The sequence below is a fragment of the Bos grunniens genome, chromosome 8 (assembly GCF_055505025.1).
Source record: "Bos grunniens cultivar Pamir isolate PY7600 chromosome 8, Bosgru_T2T1.0, whole genome shotgun sequence".
In the NCBI taxonomy this organism is placed as follows: domain Eukaryota; kingdom Metazoa; phylum Chordata; class Mammalia; order Artiodactyla; family Bovidae; genus Bos; species Bos grunniens.
Window position 1 is genome coordinate 16851564 of NC_141172.1, and position 27578 is coordinate 16879141.

Consider the following 27578-nt stretch of genomic DNA (forward strand, 5'->3'; position numbering starts at 1 on the left):
ATAAGTATTGTAATAGCTAGTATTTATTCAGAGAAGGCAATGGCACCCCACTCCAGTACTCTTGCCTGGAAAATCCCATGGATGGAGGAGCCTGGAAGGCTGCAGTCCATGGGGTCGCTGAGGGTCGGACACGACTGAGTGACTTCCCTTTCACTTTTCACTTTCATGCATTGGAGAAGAAATGGCAACCCACTTCAGTGTTCTTGCCTGGAGAATCCTGGGGACAGGGGAGCCTGGTGAGCTGCCGTCTGTGGGGTCACACAGAGTCGGACACGACTGAAGCGACTTAGCAGCAGTAGCAGCAGCAGTAGTTATTGAGTGCTCACAATATGCCAGTCAGTTTTATACGTTTCTCACGTGGATACACTTGTGTAAGTCTCACATCAACCTCCTTTACAGGTAAAAAGGTTGAGGCACATGAAGGTTAAGAGTTAGTGGAAGAAATCCCATCAGCACTTAGGCAGATTGGCTGCAGAAACTACACTGATATTAATGATCCTGTGGCAGGCCTCTCCCCAGTCTCTCCAAGTAAACAGCAGATCACATTCTCGGCTACCTTAAGCACTGATAAAAGTATATTAATAGTGAAATTTGAAGGCATTAATTTTTAAACATTAGCTTATCTGCCCCAAAACAAAATGGAAGGTATTTTAGTGCTTCACTCAGCACATCTAAAATAACTGCACAGTCCTAATGGCTTCATGTTCTGCTGTGGTTAGACTCTGGGAATCCCACAAAGGGCTGAGTTTGGGGCACCTTTAATCACAGCAAGAGGAGCATATACCAGAAGAGTTCAAGAAAATGTAAAGGTAATTGAAATCCCACATTAATTTTTCTGCTAAATAAATGCTTTTGTAGCAAATAACAGCCAAAAAAAAAAAAAAAGACAGGGAAGAAAAAATGTGTTCGATCAAACATTATATATGCAGAGATGTGTTTGTTGGGAACCTGAAGTTTATCAGTAAGCCTCAATCGTTTTTAAACATCTTTGTGATTATATAATACAGTAATGGGACTTTCCTGGGCAGTCCAGTGGTTACGACTCTGCACTTCCAGTGCTGGGGTCATGGGTTCAATCACTGGTTGGGAAATTAAGATCCCACATGTCACGTGGCAAAAAAAAAAAAAATGTTATTTGTTTCATTACTAGTCGCAAGAGAATTATTTGTCTGCAGCAAATGTGCTGAGTTTCTACTTTAGGCTAAATAAGCTTTTATGTGTTGGCTATGGGAGCTACCCTACCACCGTTTATAACACATTTTATGGGAGAAAATGCTGTGAGTTCCACACAATCAGTTTTCAAATGAACGACTGGAGCATCACCTGTTTGGCAGTTGGGAACTGCCTTTAGGAGTCTGACTGTCCTGCCTGGTCCTGGGTCTGTAATGAAAAGTCCATGTGTTTGGCTCACAACTCTCAACCTCAGTTCACAGAATGCAATTTCACTCTTCTCCCTCAGCATATCATGGCTGAAAGCTTCTGACCAGAGCAGGAGTTTACAGGCCCTTTGCACATGACTTTAACACCAGCAGTATGGAATTGGATATGCCAGTTTTTCATCTTTTAGTTCATAGATGCTTTACAGCTTCCTCTTCCTAATTTTTCAAGATCCTTAATAATTGATTGGTGTTGTCTGTATACATATATATAAATGTGTGTGTATATATATACATATTTATTTATTTCTATACATACACATATTTATTGTTTGTTGTTCATTTTCTAAGTTGTATCCATCTCTATGCGACCCCGTGGACTGCAGCACATCAGGCTTTTCTGTCCTCCACTATCTCCTGGTGTTTGCTCAGATTCATGTCCATTGTGTTGGAGATGCTATCTGACTATCTCATCCTCTGCTGCACTCTTCTCATTTTGCCTTCAACCTTTCCCAGCATTGTGGTCTTTTCCAGTGAGTTGGCTCTTTGCATCAGGTGGCCAAAGTATTGGAGCTTCAGTATTGATGCTTCAGCATCAGTTCTTCCAATGAATACTCAGTGTTGATTTCCTTTAGGATTCACTGGTTTGATCTCCTTGCAGTCGAAGGAACTCTCAAGAGTCTTGTCCAACACCACAGTTTGAAAGCATCGAATTGTGCTGGAGAAGCACCAGCCATTGGCACTCAGCCTTCTTTAAGGTCCAGCTCTCACATCTGTACATGACCACTGGAAAAACCATAACTTTGACTATATGGACCTTGCCAGCAAAGTGATGTCTCTGCTTTTTAATATGCTATCTAGATTTGTCATAGACTTCCTTTCAAGGAGCAAGCATCTTTTAATTTCATGGCTGCAGTCACTGTCGACAGTGATTTTAGAGCCTCCCCCAAAATAAAATCTGTCATTGCTTCCCTTTTTTCACCTTCTGTTTGCCATAAAATGTTGGAACTGGATGCTGTGATGTTAGTTTTTTAAATGCTGAGTTTCAAGACAACTTTTTCACTCTCCCCTTTCACCCTCATCAAGAGGCTCTTTAGTTCCTTTTCACTTTCTGCCATTAGGGTGGTATCATCTGCATATCTGAGTTGGTTGATATTTATATACATGCACACATACATATGTATATAAATTTGTGTGTAATTCATGTGTGTGTATGTGTAGATGTATACACATATATACAGTTGACCCTTGAAAAACATGGGTTTGAACAGTATGGGTCCCTCTATATGCAAATTTTTCTGTAATGAGTACTACAGAAATATGCAATTTGCATTTGGTTGCATTTACAGATGCAGAGGTTTGATTGTAAAGTTATATTTGAATTTTCAATTGTGCCAGATTGTGCCTCTAACCCTTGAGTTGTTCGAGTTTCAGCTGTATAGAAGCGTGTATTGGTGTGTGTATACACATTATTTCTGCCTTTTGTATTTTGTTGACTATTTAATTCCAGAGCATAATCAGGTATTTCTGTACTATTCAGTAAGCATTCTTACAAAGAGTCACAAATAGGCCTTAACTCAGTTGTTCGATTTATTTTTCCATACGTAGAGAGAAGTGTTGATAAAATAAGCTGTAGGAAATTGATCCACTTGCATTAACAGAGGCATTTAAAATGTTTCTTTTTCTGTCATGAGAAACACGCTGTAGTCAAGCAGGGGTAGAGACCAGAGGAACCATAAGGAGGATGTTCAGCTGTAATCCATGTGCAAGATGTCAATAGCTTGAATGAAGATGGAAGTGGCAAAAATAAGTGGTTGAATTCTAGATAGATTCTGAAGGCACAGCTGTCAGGATATGGAATATGAGAGAAGAGTCAAATATTTATTCAAAAGTTTTTACCTTTAGTTCAGTTCAGTGCTCAGTCGTGTCCGACTCTTTGCGACCCGATGAATCGCAGCACGCCAGGCCTCCCTGTCCATCACCATTTCCCGGAGCTCACTCAAACTCACGTCTGGGTTTTTACCTTTACTAACTGGAAAAATCAAATTGCTGAAATTCTTCATGAAGAGTAAGTGCAGTGAGACTAGGTACCAAGAAGTCACTGTTGGATATGTTTCAGTTCAGTTCAGTTCATTCACTCATTCGTGTCCACCTATTTGCGACCCCATGAATTTCAGCACGCCAGGCCTCCCTGTCCATCACCAACTCCCGGAGTTCACACAGACTCACGTCCATTGAGTCGGTGGTGCCATCCAGCCATCTCATCCTCTGTCATCCCCTTCTCCTCCTGCCCCCAATCCCTCCCAGCATCAGAGTCTTTTCCACTGAGTCAACTCTTCGCATGAGGTGGCCAAAGTATTGGAGTTTCAGCTTTAGCATCAGTCCTTTCAAAGAACACCCAGGACTGATCTCCTTTAGAATGGATTGGTTGGATCTCCTTGCAGTCCAAGCAGGACTCTCAAGAGTCTTCTCCAACACCACAGTTCAAAAGCATCAATTTTTTGGCACTCAGCTTTCTTCACAGTCCAACTCTCACATCCATACGTGACCACTGGAAAAACCACAGCCTTGACTAGACAGACCTTTGTTGGCAAAGTAATGTCTCTGGTTTTGAATATGCTATCTAGGTTGGTCATAACTTTCCTTCCAAGGAGCAAGCGTCTTTTAATTTCATGGCTGCAATCAACATCTGCAGTGATTTTGGAGCCCCCCAAAATAAAGTCTGACACTATTTCATTATTTCCCCATCTATTTCCCATGAAATGATGGGACCAGATGCCATGATCTTAGTTTTCTGAATGTTGAGCTTTAAGCCAACTTTTTTACTCTCCTCTTTCACTTTCATCAATAGGCTTTTTAGTTCCTCTTCACTTTCTGCCATAAGGGTGGTGGCATCTGCATATCTGAGGTGATTGATATTTGATCCTGGCAATCTTGATTCCAGCTTGTGCTTCTTCCAGCCCAGTGTTTCTCATGATGTACTCTGCATAGAAGTTAAATTAGCAGGATGACAATATACAGCCTTAACGTACTCCCTTTCCTATTTGGAACCAGTCTGTTGTTCCATGTCTAGTTCTAACTGTTGCTTCCTGACCTGCATATAGGTTTCTCAAGAGGCAGGTCAGGTGGTCTGGGATTCCCATCTCTTTCAGAATTTTCCAGTTTATTGTGATCCACACAGTCAAAGGCTTTGGCATAGTCAATAAAGCAGAAATAGATGGTTTTTTTGAACTCTCTTGATTTTTCGATGATCCAGTGGATATTGGCAACTTGATCTCTGGTTCCTCTGCCTTTTCTAAAACCAGCTTGAACATCGGGAAGTTCACAGTTCACGTATTGGTGAAGCCTGGCTTGGAGAATTTTGAGCATTACTTTACTAGCGTGTGAGATGAGTGCAATTGTGCAGTAGTTTGAGCATTTTTTGGCATTGCCTTTCTTTGGGACTGAAATGAAAACTGACCTTTTCCAGTCCTGTGGCCACTGCTCAGTTTTCCAAATTTGCTGACATGTTGAGTGCAGCACTTTCACAGCATCATCTTCCAGGATATGAAATAGCTCAACTGGAATTCCATCACCTCCACTGGATATGTGTAGAGATTCCTAGAAGTCTTCCGGGGCAGACATTTAGACAGAAATTGGATATGTGGCTGTTTAAAGTTCAGCTTTATGAGGTCAAAGTAGCAGAGATTCAGGACAAAGGCTAACTCTGGTAATGAAGAATGTATACTAGCATGGTATATATCCAAGACCCAAGAACAATGATAGGTTGCTGGACAGGGAAACTAAACAGTAAAAAAGAGAAATCTCATATTTAGGAAAGCCAAAATGATTTGTTCACAAAGAATGGTAAAGTCAAGATCAAGGCCTAGATGTGATGAGCTTGGCAATCTGTTCTTACCCACTAGAGTGGTATATGTCATAACATTTAGTTTGTTTTTCTAACATTTCTCCAGTGAAGAATTCTGCCATCTTTTTCAAAGCATTTAACAATTATTTTGAACACATATTCCCACTGGATCCGTCATACATTTTTACTGTGTGACATCATGGATTCACCAAACATTTGGTACTGTTTTTGGAAGGTTTTCCTTTCTCCCCGTATTCAACCAGTATTCCAGATTCCCTATCCAACATAAACACATTTTTCTAAACCCAGTGCTAATTACTGAACTGTTGTTTTTGTTTAGTTGCTAACTTGTGGTCAGCTCTTTTGTGACCCCATGGACTGTAGACCCCCAGGCTTTCCTATCCATGGGATTTCCCAGGCAAGAATATTGGACTGGGTTACATTTGTTTCTTCAGGGGATCTTCCCAACCCAAAGACCAAACCTGTCAACATTGCATTGACAGGTGGATTCTTTACCACTGAGTCACCAGGGCAGCCCATTTATTGAATTGAGTTCCCTCAAATTCATATGTTGAAGCCCTAATCCCTGTGATGATGGTTGGAGATGAAACCTTTGGGAAATGAGGTTTAGATAAGGTCATGAGGGTGGGGTCCTCATGATGGGATTAGTGCCTTTATAGAAAGAGCCACCAGAGGGTCTCTTTCTGCAGTGTTTGAACACAGTGCAGAAAGCAGCTATCTTCTAGCCAGGAAAAGAATTCTCACCAGGTCCTTACTATGCTGGTGCCTTGGTCTCAGACTTTTAATATCCAGAACTGTGAGAAAATACATATCTGTTGTTTAAATCATCCAGTCTATGCTGTGCTCTGCTTAGTCACTTAGTCATGTCCAACTCTTTGTGACCCCATGGACCGTAGACCACCAGGATCCTCTGTTGATAGGGATTCTTCATACAAGAATACTAGAGTAGGTTGCTATGCCCTCTTCCAGAGGATCTTCCCAACCCAGGGATCAAACCCAGGTCTCCTGCCTTACAGGTGGATTTTTTACCAGCTGAGCTACCAGAGATACCCTATTGTACTTTGTAAAGCCAATATGCTGATTCTCCCAGGAAATGAGATGGAGTGCTTTGAATGCTCATCTAGGTACTTTGCTATGTCCTGGATTTAATTTCTCATATGTATAATGGAGTTAGCAGTTTGTAAAGCACATTCTATGTCTTTCCTTTGCATATTTGGTTATGACAACAACCCTGGACAGTAGATCGTAGATCATGTATGTCTTAATAGGAAAAGAACACACTTTCCCTGGTCTCAACCTTGGTAAGTGATGGAAGTGGATGGAAATGAAATGCTGCTTTTTTGGTTTTAAGCCTCATGCTCTGTCCATGATTACAGGACCTCATTACCACCTGCCCATCAGGTAGTGATTTGAGAGAGAAGTAGCAAGCAAAGCAGTTAATAGCACAGGCTGTGGAGCTAGACCCTTGGTTTAAATCCTGCCTCTACTTCTTTCTATATTTATGATTTTAGGCAAGATGTTAAAGTTTCTGGGTATCAGTTTCTTTTGAAAAAATGAGATAATAATAAAAATAACACGTGGATTTGAGGATCAAGTGAGTTAATTCCTGTAGAACATCTCAAACATCTTAAAACATGGAAAGTACCCTATAATCATTAGTGATTAATATTATTTTTTGTTTTGATACATTTCTTAAAGCTGTGTACAGTGCCCTCACAGCATCCTTAGTACAAAAAAGCAAGAAATGACTGTTAAACTTCCTCTTTCTCATCTTGTTTTATTCCACAATTATAGTTACATATGGTATTTATCATCCTCTATTTTAATGCCAAAGAATAATTTTCTAATTCCTCTGATGTCCAGTCTGAGAGATATTAGTAATCAATTATGGTCTCCTCTAATCATCCTCATTATGGACTGTTTGGCAGAAAACAACTAATCTCTCCCCCTCCACCTTTGCCCTCTTTCTTTCCCTAGATACATTTTTCTATTGCTTACCATTTAATCATCATAAAATAAATCCTTCTCTCATTAAAAAATAAATTTATCTCCCCTAGCGATCATTATTTACTATTAATAACTTTCTAAAAACGAAGCCAGTTTTTCCTCTGGTTTACTTTTACCTGTCTGTTTTATTCTATAGAATATTGTCATAATAATTGAAATCTTTTTCTCTTATTCTTATTCAGTTGAGCTCTGTGTTTTTTATCTGCAGCATACTAAAGGTAGGATCTTTCTAATTATGAGGCCAGTATTTCTGTACTATTTTCCTCACTGTTTTTCCAAGTGTGCCATGATAGAAAGTGTTGACAGAAGATGGAGCAAAGCAGAGTCCAGTTTATGGCTCAGTGGAATTGCATTATAGCAGTAATTTCTCATATTGGAATGTAAAAGCAAAGTATGACTCAGAATGGACTGAGAAGCAGCTGTCTAGCACAGGGAACTCAGCTTGGTGCTCTGTGATGACCTAGAGGGTTGGGATTGGTGGGGAGGGAGGGAGGCTCAAGAGAGAATTGATGTATGTATACATATAGCTTATTCATGATATTGTACAGCAGAAACTAACACAACATTGTAAAGCAATTATTCTCCAATTAAAAAAAATTAAAAAAGAATATTCCAATAGAAAAAAAAAATGAACTGAGTAACTTTAATACTGCATGTCAGTATATATTGTCCTTGTGACTGTAGACATCAGTGGGCAGGTGGTAGGTAAGAACACAGTCTCTGGAGTGGGCCTGCCTGACTTTGCATCTGGCATTCCCATGCCCTGTCTCTGTGACCTGCCATGTCTCTGGGCGTCCCTTTTCTCATCTGGCAGTTCTAAGATGATTGGGAAGATTAGGGTGTGTTACATATGTGTTACAGGAGGTATTGCCGTACTCTGAGAAACAACTTAAAATCTGTGTGTCTTAGTGCAACAAAGATTTATTTCTCTTTATACGAAGTCATTTATGGAATCGGGTAGGCCTTGGGGGCAGTGAACATGCAGCTGCTCAGCCATCCAGCCTGCTTGAATCCTGTCCCTTGGCCATCTGGACAAGAGAAAGGTAGCCCAGGCTTTTCCCTGGCAGAGCTGAGCTGTGACACCTGTGCCACTTCATGCCTCTCTGGCTAACTGAAAGAACCTCCAAAATGAGCAGAGAAAAGGAATGTTTGATAAACATCACTGGTTCTGCCCCAAGATGTAAAACCCTTAGAACACAGATTCTGGCCACAGAATCAAAGCCCAGTTCACACTCGCTGTTGCTATTTTCCATGAAAAAGAATATGGTGCTCAGGAGTTAAGAAGCGGGCTGTGACCGAAGGGCTCTTTTTAGATTTCAGTGAAAGGGGACTAGGAAATGAATTTGCATGTTTAGAGCAAGTGTTATAGGAAAATTATGTAGGTCCAACTTGGGGTTCTCATCCTCATCTGCTGTAAATTAAATTTTCCTTTCCCATTTCTACTACCTAAAAATCTTATATCATTAGAATAGCCTTGTAACCTTTCCATAATTCAGTTATATTATCTGCAAAAGGGAGATAATTCTAGCTCCTTCCTCAGAGAATGAGTATAAATGGCTATTTGTTCTAATGTTTTAGATCACACATTGTAGGAGCTCATTTCAGTTGTTATTACTCTATGGTGTACAAATTTGGATAGGCTCTCGGTCATCTTTGTTCTCAGTTTCAAACATCTGTATCTTGAAACTATGATTGATATTATCTCTAAAAACGCCTCTATTTACAAACTACTGAGTAAATAATTATTTTTCTAAATTGGAAAGTCTTTAGGCAGCAAGGTCTGTTTCTGTTAGGATTAAACTCACAGGATACCCAGTCTCCTGCCTTTCCCTTCACACTGAGTCACCTGCAATTCCCAGGATAAAATCTGACTGAAGAAATATGTCACTCCCTCTAGCCCTGATTTCCATCCCATCCCCATTCATGATATTAATTCTGATTACTGGGACCTACCTTTTTCTAAAATTACACCCCCATATGTCCCACAGGTCTTGAGCACCTTTCACTAGTGTAAAAGCTGAAACTCAATCCAGTGGCCAAGCCTACTGCTCACTGATAGCCATTATTATCAGAAACAGATGCCTACATGCCTCTACATCTGAAGATTACTACTTTGAATTCTTTAGAGATATGTTCAGCCTATTTGTTGAGACACGCTGACACTTCACTAACCACTGATGACCTGTCCATGGCAACAGTTACATGTATATTAGAGTGCCATGCAAATGCACCAGAGTTAAGTGAGGGTGTGATGCAGAGTGTCTCTTCTGGTCATTTCTTCGAGATAAGACACCCACACTTGGGCCACATGTGGCCCAAGAGGTCACATGCATGGTAACTATCGGGGCATCACTGACAGCATGGTGTGCTCTGTGCTTAGTCACGTCCAACTTTCTGCAGCACCATTGAGTATAACCATCAGGCTCCTCTGTCCATGGAATTTTCTAGGCAAGAACATTGAAATCGGTTGCCATTTCCTACTCCAGGGGATCTTCTGGACCCAGCAATTGAACTTGTGTCTCCTGCATGGGCAGGCACATTCTTTACCACTGTGTCCCCTACAGTCCCTTAGTAAACATGCTCTATTCTCTGGGATGAGTTTATTTCTGAATTCTTTGTGGCTTTAAAATTGACTAAATTCTAATGCATACAAGCTCATGTCTCATTATTTGTCATACATTTTAAGAAATAATTTTTAAAACCATGTTTTTGCAAAAGTTTTAAGTATGGAAGATTAGCCTAGATACAAATTAGATGCAAATTTGTATGCATAAAAATAGTAGATAGAAATCTATTTAAGTCTATTTGTTTTTATTAATCCAATTTCTATCATGCAGAAATATTCATGAATTTCACATTTTAGCTTTTTCTATTGTTCTATATTTTAAATAATTTTCTTTTGTAATGTTTCTTTTTTCTCTTGTGAACTTCCTTGCACCTTTGTCCTTCTCTCTACATAAAACAGATGTTCTAATATTCAGGCATAAATTTATATTGCTTGATGAAGGTGGAGAAGAAGAGAAAACAGCAGGAATCCTGATTTATTTCACTGGGCTTTTAGGAAGTTTTGAAGTATTATTTGAGTTGCCTTCTGAAAGAGGTAGTTGTGGTCAAATGTTGTTAACTGTGTTTCCTTATAATATTACAGTTCAGACTCTTAGAAAAAGGCTCTGTTCTTATTATTTTTGTTTTTGTCATTGAAAGTTTTTCAAACGCTACACAAAGAACCCTGAAAATCTAAATGGGACAGAGTTAAACATTATACATTTTAAAGCCCAATACTACAATTATTCTAATGTAATTAAGCATCATGAATATGGTATGCAAATAAAATTGTCAAGAACTATACCAAAAAGAATTGTTCTTGAACACAGAATAGCTTGGTTCTGAAATTCTTATAAGGATCACTGTTTTATGAATTCCTAAGCAGAATATCATTTTGTACAATGGAAAAAATACTTTAAGCACATCATCATCAATATTTAACCCGCACATTTTTCTTGAAAGTGGCATGTTTTGATATAAAGAGGAGAAAAGTTTTGTCTGTGTACAATGGAAAGGTTTGAAGTATCAATATCTAGAAAGGATTTAGATGTTAATCCTTTTTCCAGGTTTATGAAGATGTAATTAGCAAGTAATATTATATAATTAAGTATACCTTGTGATGATCTGATATACGTATATATTATGAAATGATTACAACAACGAGGTAAGTTAACACATCCACACAACCACTGCCTCACATAGGTAGCCTTTGTGTGTGTATGCGTGGTGAGAAGTTTTAAAATTCACTCTCTTCGCAACTTAAAAGTATACCGTATAATGTTTTTAGTTAGAGTCACCACAGTGTACATTACATCCCCAGGACTTAGTCATCTTATAACTGCAAGTTTCTGCCTTCTGACCACTTTCCCTTATTTCCCCCATCCCCTAAACCCTTCCTCTGGTAACCACCAATCTGTTCTCTTTCTGTGACTTAGGGGTTTTTGTTTAGATTTCACATATAAGTGAGATCATACAGGATTTGTCTTTCTCTGTCAGATTTATTTCACTTAAAAAACACCCTTAAGTTCCATCCATGTTCTTACAAATGGCAGGGTTTCTTTATTTTTTTAATGTCTAAATAATATTCTATTATATATACACCACATTTTCTTTATCTATCCATCAGTTGATGGACACTTAGGTTGTTCCTATGTTTTGACTATTGTAAACAATATTACTATGAACATTTCTTTGCAGTTTAATTTACTTTGGATATATATGCAGAAGTGGAGTTGTTGGATCACCTGGTAGTTCTATTTTAAAATGTTTGAGGAATTTCCACCCTGTTTTCTATACTGACTGCACCAATTAACATTCCTACTAACACTAGAGAAGAATTCCCTTTTCTCTGCATCCTGACCAGCACTTGTTAACTCCTGTCTTTTTGATAATAGCCATTCTGACAGATGTTATATCATAAATGTAAAGTTTTTTTCTTCAGGTGGAATATAACCCAATACACTGTGCTTCTTGAAAAATAGCTTCAACAGAGATGTTGTATGTGGTGTTGATTTCTACCCTGTAAATATAATAACAAAAAGTCAGGCTTGTGCCATCAGAGTGACCTGAAATCCTCCAGCAGTTATTTTCTGAAGGTTATGAGGAGCCATTTGGCACGCTCAGTGAGGAGGCGGTTGACAGCAACCTGGGTTGCTTCCTCTACCGTGGCGCTGTTTGCCTCTCACGTTGACCCAGGCCTCATGTCTGGCTGTTTGCTGTGACCCCTTCTCTGTTGATCACCCCTTGAACCTTCCAGTGTCTTAAGCCTGCAAAGAATTAGCCCAGAACAGAATCACAAGGAAATCGATAAAAAAAAGAGCTGGTTTGTTTGTGATCTTCTCAATTTTGTGATTATAAAATTAACTTTAGAACAAAGAAAAAGCTTTCCCAAATCCTATAACCCTATCACCAAGAAATTATCTTTGATATCATTCTAATATTCTGTCCAAAGTTTATTGTTATCTTTTTAGTATAATGTAGACATGTCTTTTTTTTTTTTTTTTTGTAGTTTTGGTTTTTTAAACTGAAAATCAAATCCTATGTATGTATATTATTGTGTTATTAAACATTATTTTTTATATCAGCATACCATTGGCCATATGGGAATAGCTTTGTGTAACTGCTCCCCCAGCATTGGCGGGGTCTGAGGGCAGTGGCAAACTGCTCCTAGGCTTCAACTTTGGATGTAGAAAAGAAAAGCAAATGAAAAATCGATCTCCTGTCATATTTTTACATTTTTTCCCCAGATCACAGTGGAATAGTCTATGAATTGACTACATCTAAACAAATTAAAAGTAGTTCAGTTCTTTAGGCACCAGAAATTGGATTATACCATGCACAACCTGTGCTTTCTACTAATGTTTTAAAAAATTACGGATTTCACTTTGAGAAGAACAAAACTCATTATTGATAGTGTTATCTGCTCAACCAAGAATGATGATTGATTGATGGCAGTGGGTGGTGTTTGAATTAGTTACTCTACATTAGCTTAATTAAATAAATGGGTGTACTGATACAGAGCTTATGTCAATTCATTTCCACCAGAGAATCACTAGGCTGCGTACCTTGACATCTCTTCCCCAACCTTCAGTTTTGCAATAAGATTCTTAAGATGAGTCAGGCACTGGGTAGGAATCTGTACCCATTCACAAAGCCTGAGCTTTGCATGAGAAGACAATGTCTCAAGTGGAGACTCCTTGGCGGGGTACCATCTCTTTTGTCCATAGATCCCCAGAGGTCTTCCTTCAGTAGTTTCTGTTAAAACTTTTATTTTCATTTCGTATTGGCTATTTGTGGTCGATAATCAAAGGATAGTTTCCTTTCCAAACGGTCTATAGTGTATTAATAAGAGCATTAAAGCCTACCGCTGTTATTGTAGAAATTAGCCTCACATGGTGAAGGATGCAATAAGCAGGTGACCTGGGGGGACTGTTTCCTTCTTCCTCTGCATTCCATCCCCAGCCCCATTTCTCTCCTGAGATCATGCCTGTTGCTGCCCATTTTCTCTGGGTTGGCCCCCTGAAGCCTAAAAACTAGCTGCTGCAAACTGAGATATATCATCAGCACCACTTAAACCAACTCTTGTTAGTTACTGTTTTCTTTTTTCCTCTCTTTCACTTGTTGGCTTCACCATCTTACCAGTCACCCAGACTGGAAAGCTGGGGATCACATGGGTTCCTTAACCCCCTTATTCCTTGCACTCAATGAGCTGGAAAGTCCTGACATTTCCATCTCTACGTGTGTCTCAAGTTTGTCCCCTCCTTTGAATGCTCTGTTTCACCTCATCACTCGATTGTGCTATTTTATCGGCTCCTAACTACTATCCATATTTCCAGACTTTTCTACTTTAAACCAATGGCTCCACAGTTCAATTCAGTTCAGTTGCTCAGTCGTGTCTGACTCTTAAGGACTTTCCAAAAAAAAACACCTCATTTCTCAGGATACAACTCCTCACTCCTGCACCATCTGCGTCTTTTTTCCCAAGGGGTAGATTACTAATCACCTACTTCACAATTGCCTGAGGAGGGCATTGTTTAAAAATGTAGATTCCTGTACCAAAGGCTTTAGAATCTGAATCTAGTGGGGGTTAAAGTCCAGTAATCTGGATCCTAAAGAAGCTCTCAAGGTGATTTTAAGTATTCAAAGCATATGAATCACTCACCCACCTGTAGAATAGAACTCAAGTTCTTGCTCAGGACTGGTTCCTGCCTACCTGTTTAGACTCTTTCAGCCTCATGCCTGTTCCTGTAAGAGGGATCTGTTTTCCACATGCCCACAGATCATTGGATGGTTCATGTATACTTGCCTTCACTCAGCTTTTGCTCAGGAAAGCACCAGTTCCCAGCTTCTTGGTGCAACTAATCATGAAGTCAATGGGCTGGCATGGTGGTCTCCTCTAACGTGGACATTCGGGATGTAGTCTTCAGACTTGCAGCTACTACTTTCATGGGAACTTGTTAGAAATGTGCACTCTTGGGTCCCACCCCTGATGTACAGAATACGAATCTACAAATTGACAATCCTCACGTTATCTGTATCTACAAATACCTGTAAGAAAGCCTGCTTTGGAAAAAGTTGCTAGAGCTCTCCAGCTGGACACAGCTGACCTTTTGCAGAGCACTCTGAGTACACTCTCTGTGCATGTCTGTCTCTGCCACTAGACTGTGGGCTCCCAGAGGGCAAGGACTCTTCCTGATCATCTCTCTACTTTGAGTCCCTCTTATTGCCCCTGGCCCATGGAGTGGCTCAACAAATGTTTGTTTATTTAAACTGAACTGACCTGCGTGTCAGCCTGGAACTAAAAAGCTGGATCCCTGATGCAATGTTCTTTTGCACAGATTGGTTGCACTTTCATTTTTGGATACTCTCGCTTTTGGCTGAGCTGATGCTGTTTTTGCCTCATCTTTCTAAATTCACAGATGGTCTAGAGCATTTGCTCTCACAGAGTGGATTGCTGCCCGATGTGGATTGCTGTGGGCCAGGCAGCTGGGATTCCCTGTTGGTTACCAGCCAGGCCCTGCTGATTGAAACTTCCTTTAGGGACCGGGTATCTGTTTTGCTTCCAGGACGAGTTTCATTTGAGTTCAGGTGTTTGTGTGTGTGTGTTGTCGGGGGGTGGGGGGTGGACTGAGGGCTCTTGGTTATGAGGATATTGTTTATCTTCACATACATCTAGGTTATTCAAGTTGCTAATGCTGTTTTCAGTTCAAAACTCTTTAGCATGAAACCTCCATGATTTGACTCAAAATAGCTTCATAGTAAATTTCCATTTTTTCTTTCCTATACCATTAGACTGCAAACTGCATAAAAGCTGAGTCTATTTTTGTGATCATTTTAGCATGATGCTTGGGAAATGTGTGGAATGAATGAATAAATGAATGACATCTATCAAGTTGCTAATCTAGGTTATAATCTCAGATACTCCTATATAGCCTTATATTCCTCTTTATATATTTATTTAAAATAAAAATAATGTTTTGGGGATATATTATACTTGAGAAGATATTATGCTTTAGAAGAACAATCTGATTACCATTCTTTAATACCAGTCAATATATATAACCCCTTTTAATCCAAGAAATGTTTCTCTTGGTTTAAATTGTACTCCCTTCATCCAGCCCCTAGCAGCCAATGATCTGTTTAATTTCTTCATAAATTTACCTTTTCCAGGAAATCCTATAATTGGAATTATACAATATTTAGCCTTTTCACATTGACTTCTTTCACTTAGCAATATGCATTTAAGTTTCCTCTATGTTTTTTCATGGCTTGATAGCTCATTAATAAATAGCTGCAAATATTAATTAACTCAGTCATTTAAAACTCTAAAGAAAAATCATAGAATGCAGATGCTATAATATAAAATTTAAGGGACTGGATTTGGTTCACACATACTTTTTAAATCTTACATAGTCTATTTTGAGATTGAACATTTAACTGTTTTGGATAGGCCCATACTCTGTAGTTTGATGCAGGACCAACATCCCTGACTGTCTCAAATACAGCCTGCTTATTCCACCATTTTTTGAACTCTGAGAATGTTTGGATTTGCAATCCATGATGTAGAGGAAAACACATTTGTTTTGGAGTATTTCTAATACTACCTCTGGCTTTCACTAATCTTAAGGTCTCGGTAAATCACCAATACGTATTTTATATATAAAACAGATAGAATATCAGTGCCTACCTTCTTAACAGCTGTAAGAAATTAATAAATTTATCACAGACAACACTTAGACATTCTCCAAATAGTTCCTGAGCTCCTATAATTCCTTTGCCTTTATAAAACATCTAATGTATCTGCCTGAAATGTTCTTGCTATCTTTTTTGTGAAGCCTTCCTAGATCACCAGAGTCAGAATTCATCAATCCTAAATCTGTACTCCCAATTTATATAGAATCCCTAGTGCAAAGTTATATGTAGAACTTGTACGTAGAGTTGAAAAACAGTATGGTTAAAAGCAGGGTTCCCTGATGACTCAGATGGTAAAGAATCGGCCTGCAATGTGAGGGACCCAGGTTCAATTCCTGGGTTGGAAAGATTCTCCTGGAGATGGGAATGGCTACCCACTCCAAGATTCTCCCCTGGGGAATTCCATGGAGAGACAAGACTGGTGGGCTACAGTCTGCTGCTACTGCTAAGTCACTTCAGTCATGTCCGACTCTGTACGACCCCAGAGACAGCAGCCCACCAGGCTCCCCCGTCCCTGGGATTCTCCAGGCAAGAACACTGGAGTGGGTTGCCATTTCCTTCTCCAATATGTGAAAAGTGAAAGTGAAGTCGTTCAGTCGTGTCCAACTCATAGCGACCCCATGGATTGCAGCCCACCAGGCTCCTCCATCCATGGGATTTTCCAGGCAAGAGTACTGGAGTAGGGTGCCATTGCCTTCTCCGGGCTACAGTCTATGAGGTTGCAAAGAGACAGACACGACTGAGCAACTAACACTTTCACTTCCATGGTTAAAAGCATGGAACTTGAGAGTCTGGGGTTTTCTATGGGCTCCATCACTTATTGACTGTGTGATGTTGGCCATCTTACTGTGAAACTGTGAAATGGGGTAGTAATAAAACCTATCTCCTAAAGAAGTCATAAGCATTAAATGAATTAATCTATGTAAAAAGTTAGCACAGGGCTTCCCTGATAGCTCAGTTGGTAAAGAATGCACCTGCAATGAATCAGACCCCAGTTCGATTCCTGGGTCAGAAAGATCCATTGGAAAAGGGATAGGCTACCCACTCCAGTATTCTTGGGCTTCCCTTGTGACTCAGCTGGTACAGAATGCGCCTGCAATGTGGGAGACCTGGATTTGATCCCTGGGTTGGGAAGATCCCCTGGAGAAGGGGTCCTGGAGAAGGGAAAGGCCACCCACTCCAGTATTCTGGCCTAGAGAATTCCATGAACTGTATAGTCCATGGGGTTGCAAAGAGTCATACACGATTGAGTGATTTTCACTTTCACACAGTTTCATGATTTTATATATTCCTTTTGATCTTCATATTTTCTTTGTGTATGGTTACAGACTGCCAAATAAGCCACCATTGAGAAACTTGGCATTGGTGATTACCAATCCTCCCTAACGATTCCATTTCAGTAGGACTTATAACTGATATCAGAGAAGAATCGTTGTTGAAGGCAAAGCTTTAATTCAAAAACCATAAAAACATTTTTGATGGGGAGTTTAAGATGCAGAAGGTAACTTAACCATCAGGGTATTTTGGCCTCAGTTCATGACAAATAAACCTGTAATGGATAATTTATGTTGAAGCTGTTCATGTTGCATGGAAGAGGGTTCAATTTGTGCAGCACACACTTTATTACCAGATGATTCATTGAAAATCACAATTTGCAATGATCTGCCTAGTGGAAGGGTTGCTGGTCATAAAAACATCATAGAAGAAAATTCAATGATGGATATTACTTATGCCAAAGACATACATTTGTATTAGCTACACACATGCCAATGTGTGTGCATTAAAATTATAACAGCATTGACAATTCAGATGAGACTTGGGGAAGGGTGAGTGTCAGCATTTCTGATAAGCTGTACAAGATAATAGCTTTTTATATAAAAAGGAGTGTAGCAATACATATACCAAAGGATACCTTTCTTAATAACAAAGTAACATTTTCTTATATACTACTAGTAGCAAAATAACTAAATACATAAATAACTAGGGAGAGGTAAAGGAAAGACAAAAAAGTAAAAGATGATCTTCTATGCCAGATTTCTTGGTTTCTTGAAGGAGTCCATTGTACTTGCATATACACAAGAGAGCCTATTAACTCATTCAAGCCCCAAGGCTACCATTGAGTCCCTTCTAAGAAGCAGTGGTGTGAAAAGAGGTGATAATACTTGCTAAGTAATAGTATTTACTTTGCAATTAGATTGCTGGTATAAAATATCTTCTACAGACAAAAATCTTTTTCTTTTTAAACTTTAGAAAATCCCATTTTATTTTGATATGCAGCGTTTTCTCCTTGTTAATTGTATTTTTTATTGTAGTTTTGAGTTCTTCACACCTATAGAAGAAATTAGACACATCTTGCTGCTAAGCTGCTAAGTCACTTCAGTCATGTCCAACTCTGTGCGACCCCATAGACGGCAGCCCACCAGGCTCCCCTGTCCCTGGGATTCTCCAGGCAAGAACACTGGAGTGGGTTGCCATTTCCTTCTCCAGTGCATGAAAGTGAAAAGTGAAAGTGAAGTCATTCAGTCGTGTCCGACTCTGTGCAAGCCCATGGACTGCCACCTACCAGGCTCCTCCATCCGTGGGATTTTCCAGGCAAGAGTACTGGAGTGGGGTGCCATTGCCTTCTCCTGTTCTAATATGCTCAGGTGGATCCCAATATAGCAGGGGGACATGGTGGTTTTGTGAGACCCAAATATATCCTGATGCACCGGAGTCACTCCACATTGTATATTCTTTATTAGCATGTCACTTTGTTCCCTATAGGTACAATCAGAAGTTCTGACAACTTCAGATTATAGGAAGTATTACAGCTTTATACTAGGTTAATTGTATATATTGTAGTTACCTGACACTTTTTAAATTCATGTGATTATGAAAACATGGAATAACAATAAAACAAAAATGCAAATCAAGAAAAAATTATAATATGTAATATTTGTTTCTAGCTGATGTACTAGTTTAAAGCTTGTCAACATTCTCTCATTTAGTCCTCAAAAAAGTCATCTAAAACAAATCTTACATTTTTGTTTTACTAGAAATGTGTAGTTTTTTTCTTTAAATAAAGCAAGTGCAAGAAATATGAAGTGAAATTATCTCTCTAATTCTGCTCTTTGATTTTCCAGATATAATTAGAATTAACATTTTTACATAAAAGTCCTTTCTTTTTAGCATAGGTATCATTTTGCAAAAGAATATTATGTATTCTGTGATGTGCCTTTTTTTTCATTTAGCAGTAGCTCACAAGCATTTTTTTTTATGCTGGGAATATATATATCTTATATACTTCTGGGCTTCCCGGGTGGCATTTGTGGTAAAGAACCCACCTGTCAATGCAGGAGACCTTAGATACATGAGTTCAGTCCCTGGGTTGGGAAGATCCCCTGGAGGGAGGGCATGGCAACCCACTCCAGTATTCTTGCCTGGAGAATCCCATGGACAGAGGAGCCTGGCCAGCCATGGTCAATAGGATCACAAAGAGTCAGGCATGACGGAAGCTACTTTAGCAGGCACATAGCATGCATGCATATACTTTTGGTATTATGTACCAGTTTTATAGGCAGAAAACTGATGCTTTGAAAGAATTAATTTTCCAGTAAATGGTGTAGCTGAGATTGCAGCTTGCACAGTCTGATTCTAGAACCCATGCTTATAATCACTACATAACTGCCTCTTGGAATATACTGGAAACATCTAATTGTGGATATTCTGAAAACTAGAAAATTCTTTTTCAAATGTTTTTATAAATTATTTAAATTTTCCTGATCTCTCCAATTCAAGGTTATTAATGGCTCAAAATATATAACTTTCAGTTCAGTTCAGTTCAGTCGCTCAGTCGCGTCCAACTCTTTGCAACCCCATGAATTGCAGCACGCCAGGCCTCCCTGTCCATCACCAACTCCCGGAGTTCACTCAGACTCACATCCATCGAGTCAGTGATGCCATCCAGCCATCTCATCCTCTGTCGTCCCCTTCTCCTCCTGCCCCCAATCCCTCCCAGCATCAGAGTCTTTTCCAATGAGTCAACTCTTCGCATGAGGTGGCCAAAGTACTGGAGTTTCAGCCTTAGCATCGTTCCCTCCAAATAACACCCAGGGCTCATCTCCTTCAGAATGGACTGGTTGGATCTCCCTGCAGTCCAAGGGGCTCTCAGGAGTCTTCTCCAACACCACAGTTCAAAATTATTTATAATGAGATAATAAGTCTATCAGGAATGGCACTGAACTACTCAAGACAAAATGAAATTGCTTTATCCATCTTAAGAACTGCATCTTTTTTTGGAAAAAAATATTTTTAACAGCCTATTCTATAACTAAAATTGGTGGTGGTAAAAGCAATGAGAACATTTTATTTCATGAAATAATTCCACCCTTTCCTTTATGCTTTGTCTGGATGGGATGGAGAGGAGATTGACAAGGAAACCTTTATAGAGGGCTTTCGTAAGGGCTGTTAGAATATTCATTCATCTAGTAGTATTCATTGGGCACTTCCTGTTTTCTAGGCACCAAGCTAGGCTCATGCATTTAAACTGAGAACAGTGAGGGCAATCCTGGTTTCCACATTCTACTGGACAGTTACATTCCACTGGCAGTAGTTGGAGACTGGCTAAGAGCTACCTACAGCTCATTTTGAAGTTTGGTGTAAATTAATTAAATACAAACTTTGACTGATACTAATCACTTTTTCTTCAGTTCTGTTTTTTTTTGCCAGGTACCAAAATTTTTATGTGATATGTTAGATTAATAAATAAATTATGTCTTTAAATAATCTGAATATCTTCTCCTCATTTGTGCCAGTGAGTTGACTAAGGTCCTCTGTTAACCTAATACTTGGTATCACTAAGTGATAAGTCTAATTTGGTATCAGTAGCCAACAGAGATTAGAGTTTTCTGGCTTAATTCTGGATCAGAAGGCCAGGAGACCCTCATAATTTATTATTTTTAAAGTTTTTCTCTTAAACTTCCACTTTGGAAACAAAATGATTGAGAGGCATATTCTAAGAGGAACTCATCAGGATGGGCTCAGCCTCCCTGGCGATAATTTGGAAGTTGATGTTATTTTTGGAGGGCAGATTAAGATCTGGCATTTTGCCAAGCCAAATCCTCTGTTTAATTACAGAAGTGAGATAATTATCAGAGGAGCAGTTCGGTTAATAGTTATAGAAATCCTAATTTAGCAAGAAAAACAGGATAGAATGAAAGCTGATTTCAGCTAAACTGATTGTCAAAAATGGGAGGTTTTGAAAATTCCTTATCCATTGGAATCAAATTGAGTCACTTAATGGCAATGGCAGTGCTATTGTGGAAAATCTTCACTCGGTTTCTCCTCCTGTATTAAAACTGAGTTTGATTTGTAAAACAGTTGTAAAGACAAAGACCAGAGAGGAGGAAAACTGTATTGGCAAGTTTTCTTTATAATGAAGGTGGGTCATGTTTTACTGAAAAAAATAGAAATAATATTTTACTCTAATAGTTTACACTACTGAGCAAATTCTAGACATCTATCTAAAGAGAAGATAAGGCAGGAGTCCACAAAACTATTCAAGATACTGATTTTTTTCCCCAAATCAGTTAATTCTTTGTAGAGTTGACTTGCCAGGATTCATGTTTTCATTTCATAGTTAACATTCTTAACATTTTTGTCATTATACTGTATAATGATACCTTTGATAAGTTTTGTTTCTTAGTTTCTAAGTTCTGCCCAGTTCTTTTGAGACCCCATGAGCTGTAGCCCACCAGACTCCTCTGTCCATGGAATTTCCCAGGCAAGAATACTGGAGTGGGTTGGCATTTTCTTCTCCCGGGGATCTTCCTGACTGAAGCCACATCTCCTGCTTGGCAGGTGGATCCTTTACCAGTGAGCCACCTGGATAAGTTTAGGTTTACTTTAAACCTAAATTCTGTCTTTAGTTCAGTGGTTATTAAATGTAGCGCTTTAAAGAATAGCAAAAAGTCATGTCTAAATAGGAAAATGCCCATTTGTACTTAAAGTGTTTTACATACTTAATTATTATATATACACATTATATATAACTGTTGTATAATAATATAGCATTTCCATAGGTAATTAGAAATATGTTAACTTCTCTCTTAAATTAAGGAAATTAAAAATTTTAAAACAAAATTTTAAAATATTTCCTCCTACTTTTAGGATACAGTTAATTGTAGCAACTTTTTTTTCCATTTTCTTAATTAGAGAAAACATTATATCACTTCACAATTTTATTGTTTTTGAATATTTAAAAAGACAGAGTCAATTTGAAAGAATTATATATAACTACCTATGGTAGTTAGGGATCCATTTAAAAAAGATATTAAAGCTGAGCCAGAAAAATAAAAAAAATTAAAGAGAGATTCTTCAATCCTTCTCTACAATATTATATAGAATATTTGAAATAGGGGTTGTGAGGGAGGGACACAGCTCTGGCATTGTGCAATATAATTTTATTGTAATGTACCCTTCCAAAGAAAAATATAAGTCACTTCTGGTCATTTCTCCTCAAAATCACTTAATAGCTTCATGTTGGTTTGGGTTATCAGTTCAGTTCAGTTCAGTTCAATTGCTCAGTTGTGTCCGACTCTTTGTGACCCCATGAATTGCAGCATGCCAGGCCTCCCCGTCCATCACCAACTCCCAGAGTTCACCCAAACTGACATCCATTGAGTTGGTGATGCCATCCAGCCATCTCATCCTCTGTCGTTCCCTTCTCCTGCCCCCAATCTCTCCCAGCATCAGTCTTTTCCAATGAGTCAACTCTTCTCATGAGGTGGCCAAAGTACTGGAGTTTCAGCTTTAGCATCATTCCTTCCAAAGAAATCCCAGGGCTGATCTCCTTTAGGATGGACTGGTTGGATCTCCTTGCAGTCCAAGGGACTCTAGAGAGTCTTCTCCAACACCACAGTTCAAAAGCATCAATTCTTTGGCCCTCAGCTTTCTTCACAGTCCAACTTTCACATCCATACATGACTACTGGAAAAACCATAGCCTTGACTAGACAGACATTTTGTGTTATAGGAGATGCTTATAATGGGAAACGCTTATAAGGCTGTTGCGATGGGCCTTGTGTGACTTGTCCACACCCACTTTTCTCTTCATACTTTGGATGTCATTTTAGCTTTTGAATGTGCCAGCTTTATCTCATTGTCAACTGTTCAGATCCTCTGTCTCAAACATTCCCGGCCTGCCTCTGTGCAGAGCTAATTCATACATATTCTTCAGAACTGAGCTTTACTCACTGTCAATACTTTGTAGGACTTCTTCTGAAATCTTATCTCCCTCTTTTCTGCCCCTTTACTTGCACAAATAGAACAGCAATGAAAAGCTGGGGTAGGTACTTTTATTTGGAGCTGTCAGAGCATATGTACTTTAACATAGGAACTTACAGTAATTGTTCATTTAATGATCTACCTTTAACATAGGAACTTACAGTAATTGTTCATTTAATGATCTACCTTCTCTAGTTTAGATAGTAATTATAATTTAAAATTAGAGTGTATTTCTATTAGGTGTATCAATGTATACTAACAGTGTGTTGAAAATACTTGCACAGTGCCTGACAGAAAATGGGTGTTCAACAATATTTGTTGAGTGGTATTATATGGGTCTTGTTCATAGATATATAAAAGCTAAACAGGATAATTCCTAGCTCAAAGGGTACTTTGAAATATAAAACAGACAATGCCTAACACAGTGCCTGACTCCCTCAAAATGTTACTTCCATAGCTTTTTCTTTCCTTCATGGAAAATACTGTTCACTCTACCAGATGATATGTTAATTTGGTTGACATAGATCTCCAACAAATGCCAGTTACCATCTATGGAAAAGAAATGGGATGTTTAATTTTTACTTGAAGCATATTTAGAACTTTGGATATGGCTAGATAAAACCAGATGATAGGATCTTTACAGAGGAAAAAAAGAAATCTTGGACTGATTTTATGTCTTAATGTTTTATCAGTTTAACTAGTTATATAGTAATGGACTTGGGGGAAAACTCCATTTTAAATAGCCTATTTCTGTTTTCAACCAACTCTAAAGACCTCATTTATATGCATCCTTTGTCCTTAGGCTGCATAGTTACTGAAAGGAAATGGGAAACTCTTATAGGAAAGGAATTTGATACTGATATTGATGGAATTGAAATAGGGGAGGTTTTCATCTATTGGCATTAACTATCATTAGTCTTGCTACAGCATCAATTCTTAAAAAGATATATATTTATTTTAGATTTTATTTATCTTACATTTTTCTGAACGTAGAATAAGCCTACTATTTAATGATAATTATAAAATCAATAAAAGATGCTGCATTCTTACAGTCTAAAGAAATGGCAAACTCAGCTAGTGCTGTTGTGTCATAAGAAGGGTGAATGTTTTCCTCTTCACTACACAAAAGCCCTTAAAGATTCACTGGACAGTTCAGACACTCTAAATTTTTTCTCATCAGAAAAATGGCCAGCAAACCCAAATGATTTGAAATGTTTAGGACCAGATTTATAGAGTGGCAAAAACTCTTGCTAAGAAAGACAAATTGTATGTGCACACAGATAAGTAGAGAATCTTAATTGCCACATAAACTGAAGCTTTGATTTCATACAGATACTTTTTAGTGGCATGTCCATAGTAGGCAGGGGATTCTTTCCTTACTTTTGTAGGAATGATCCATGATGGATGAGTATTGGAGGCTGAGATCCTCTCTGGCTTTAAAAAGTATTCTGTTTAAGTCATATGCAAATTATTTTAAATTATGTGGCATTTAAACTTAAAGGTGAAAATATAACACTGATTACCTGCCTGCTTTTCCCCACATTCCCTACCTCACTCAATAAATGGCATCACATTTCAGTATGTGATGAAATACTGAAATGATGAGATACTGAAAATATGTTTTCTTGTCTTTAGTTTCCTAAAGTTTAATTATAAGGTGTCTTGGTATAAATTTCTTTGGGCTTATTTTGTTTGGAGTTTGACCATCTTCTTGATTAGGTAGTTTTGTGCTTTCCATAAAATTTGGAATACTTTTAGTCATTAATGCTTTGAATATTCTTTTAGTCCCCTCTCTTTCTCTTCTTCTTCTGAGATTCTGATGATATGAATGTTGGATCCTTTGTTAGTCTCATTTGAATCTCTAAGGTTCTCTTTTTTTTTTTTTGTCTTTTTTTTTTTTTTAAGTCTATTTAGATTGTTTGATTCTCTTTATCTTTTCTCCAGTTCACCCATGTATCCTCTTTCATTTCTACTTTCTACTATTGAGTGTATCCAACAATTTTTTATTTCTATCATTGGATATTTTAGTTCTGTAATACCATTTGGTTCTGTTTTGATGACTTTTTTGGGGGGGTTGTGCTGGGTCTTTGTTGCTGCGCAGACTTTTCTGTAGTTGCGGCGAGTTGGGGCTACTCTTCCTTATGGTGTGCAGGCTTCTCATTGCAGTGGCTTCTCTTATTCTGGAGCACAGGCTCTAGACTGTTCGGGCATCGATAGTTTCAGCATGTGGGCTCCGTAGTTGTGGCTCGCTGGCTCTAGAGCACAGTCTCAGTAGTTGTGGTCATGGGCTTAGTTGTCCCACGCATGACATGTGGGGTCTTCCCGGACCAGAATTTGAACCAGTGTCTCCTGCATTGACAGGTAGGTATTCTTTACCACTGAACCACCACGGAAGTCCAGCTTCTTCTTCTTTTTTTTTTTTTACACGGGATTTTCTACTTTCCCATCTATATCAGAACATGTAATTGGTTGCTGAATCATTTCTGGGAAAGCTGCTTTAAAATTCTTGTCAAATAATTAAAACATCTGCTCCCTCTCAGTGTTGGCATCAGTTAACTGTCTTTTTTTTTCATGCAAGTTATGTGTTTTTGGTACTTTTGTATCACAGATAATTTAGTGGTTTTCTATTATATCCTGTTCATTATGTTTGGAGACTCTGAGGTGTATTTAAGTTCTTTTTTTATTTAAGCTTTATTTATGTTGTTTAGTTTTAGCACGCAGGTCCTGGCCTAGTTGTTTGTGATTCCAATGAGGGTTTAATTTTAGAGAACTTGCATTATTATTTTGGTCTGCTTTGCTGTTGCTGGGGCTCTTACTGGTCCCTATGCTGCTTGGGGTGATGGAAGATGTTTCCCCAGGAAGGGCTCATGGAAGATCAAACTGTAGGAGAGGGGACTCCCAGGCAAGTAATGGCATGTGGCTTCTGGGGCCACATGCTCATTGTGGCTGAGTCCCTCTTGATGATGCTGTCTGCCAGCCTCAGATTTCTTGAAGGAGGTGGTATATCCCAGGCTGTCATGGCTTATTGTTGGTTGGGCTGCCAGTTCATCCCCTGCACCAGTGGTGTCAGGAAGCTGATTTCAGAGGAGTTCCTTTTCTTTCCCCAGAACTGGGCTGCTTCTGTTGTTTTGTTGGAGTCCAGGAAACACTGTTCTTGGTTCACCTTCTATTGGGTTGGGCGACAAGACACTCTGCTGCTATGTTGTTCTTTTAGACTTGGAGTCAAAACTAGTTTGGCTTCTCCTTTCATTGTTCTTTTCTGATTGTCTCTTGCACAGTTTACAGGGTTCATAGTCATTCTTAGAGTGGAGGAGGAAAGATCAGTAGAGGAGAAAAGATGGGAGGAAAGATCCCATTTTATCTAGACTGGAATTCTTATCCTGTGTTTTTATTTGCTAAATATAGCAGCCTTAACTAGGCCACAGGTAACCTGGACATAAGTAGTTGATTGCAGTGTATAGTTTCCTTACTTTTTTTGGTTTACTTATGCTTCATGATGAAAGCTGATTCAGTGGACTTAAAACAATCTGTAATATAGTCTCATTCAAATCTCTAAGGTTCTGTTTATTTTTTTTTTGTCTTTTTTTTTTAAAGTCTATTTAGATTGTTTGATTCTCTTTATCTCTTCTCCAGTTCACCCATGTATCCTCTTTCATTTCTACTCTCTACTATTGAGTGTATCCAACAATTTTTTATTTCTATCATTGGATATTTTAATTCTGTAATACCATTTGGTTCTATTTTGATGACTTTTTTGGAGGGGGTTGTGTTGGGTCTTTGTTGCTGCACAAACTTTTCTGTAGTTGTGGAGAGTTGGGGCTACTCTTCCTTATGATGTGCAGGCTTCTCATTGCAGTGGCTTCTCTTATTCCCAAACTATATCCCCTGCCCAAGGGTCATACTTGCCCTATAGCCTGTTTTGGAATGGCCTTCAAGTTAAGAATGGCTTTCCATTTTTTAGAATAAAAAAAGAAAATGTAAAAACTTCATGTGTGCAGGAATGGATATTCAAAAAAAAAAAAAAAAAACTAGATATATGGTCAGTAAGGCTTAAACCATTACTCTCAAACATTATAAAGAAAAAAAAAATTTCTGACATCTAGTCCAGGGAAATGGGGAAAAAAAAAAAAAAAAAAACCCCTAAAAAACAGTAAACTTGGGATTCAGAAAAGGAGTGTTTGGTTCTTATCTTTGAAACTTTTAAGCTCTGTAATGTTGAACAAGTCAAGAAAATTCCCTGGGCTACATTTTTCTCTTTATAAAATAAAGCTTTATATAAAGTAATTCCTGAAATTTCTCCCATATGAAGTTTTAAATTATGCTGTCATA

At 38.5% G+C, this 27578-nt stretch overlaps 1 protein-coding gene across 10 annotated transcripts in view; it reads left to right on the plus strand.

The window, feature by feature from the left end:
• Positions 1-27578, plus strand: part of LOC147366710 (uncharacterized) — a 1020409-nt gene that overhangs the window by 522760 nt on the left and 470071 nt on the right. Inside the window, exon 7 of one of the 10 annotated variants that reach the window (XR_015168971.1) lies at positions 18300-18831. The exons of the other annotated variants lie outside the window; for them this stretch is intronic. The gene's annotated coding sequence lies outside the window, so the exon portion shown is untranslated. Of the gene's footprint in view, positions 1-18299; positions 18832-27578 lie in introns of those variants that run through there. 10 annotated transcript variants of the gene reach the window in all.